We start from the raw sequence: 1,211 nt of genomic DNA on the forward strand, positions 1-1,211 counted from the left end.
TAGGATTCTAATTTCAATTAATTCGTATCCTACTAGGATTACGATTCCTTTTCCATAACTCTATAAATAAAGGCCTAGGGGTCATTATTTATACACAAGTTTTAAGTATTCAAAACTAAGATTTTTAAGCAGAAAAATCAGCCAATATTCTTGCCTACCTAACCGAAAATATTAGAACCTTAAGGGCGATTCTAGTTGGTCAATCTTAAGGCGGATCCGGACGTGCTGTGGACTATCTACGGAGGGACGACACTTGGAGTCCTAAAGACTTGTTCTTGTTCGGTTCGGGCGCAGCAAGGGAAGGCACGCAACAAAGAGTATGCATCTAAACTATGCTAAATGATTATGTGTAAATAATATGTTTCCTGGCTTTATGGTTTTTCCGCATGATTTATGAACTGTCATATGAATCATAACCTAACAGTGGTATCACGAGCCCCTTATTATTTTCATAATCTAAATTGCATGAACATGGTTAAATATTACAAATTTGCAAGAATTAAAAGGGGTGATTAATTTTCGTAATTGTTAATTAATTGCAAATTGCGTTTATTTAATTATACGTACGCAGTTTTTTCGGCAGTTTCTTCGTTACTCATCCAAATCGAGTGATTTTTGTGTCAATTCCGCATGTAAAAGGCATTCTAAAATTTTGACAAAAATAGTTTTTTTCTGCCGAACCCAGAATTCTCAAATTCGAAGCCTAACTATGACTTTTCGAAGGTTTTAGTTTTTCGAATGCAAAATTTCGTAAATTTAAGATGTTAAATTAAATATTTGCGATTCTTGTTGATAAATCTTGAATTTTTGATTGACCTACTGCATATGTTTAACAAGTTTGAATGCCTAGTCTTGTTAATTATGCAATCTAATTTGTAATTATGATTAATTTGTTGAAAATTAGAATAATTTAGAATTAATTTGATTTTCATAATTAATTGTAATTTAATTAGAAACCTATGATTAAAAACCACCATAAAAATTGTAAATTTACGATAAATTTTAAATTTTTATGACCTAGACTTGAATCCATAACAATCGGAAATCAATTGGATAATAAATTTTCGATTTTTCGCCCTAAAATTATGAAATTAATATTATTTATTAATTTGTCATTAATTTTAAATATAAATTTTAAATTTTTATGCGATTCGTTCATAAAACTTGCACGCACGAAGCAATGGACGCTTCGTGTTACCCTTAAGGGGTGT

The sequence above is a fragment of the Spinacia oleracea genome, chromosome 5 (assembly GCF_020520425.1).
Source record: "Spinacia oleracea cultivar Varoflay chromosome 5, BTI_SOV_V1, whole genome shotgun sequence".
Lineage (NCBI taxonomy): Eukaryota > Viridiplantae > Streptophyta > Magnoliopsida > Caryophyllales > Amaranthaceae > Spinacia > Spinacia oleracea.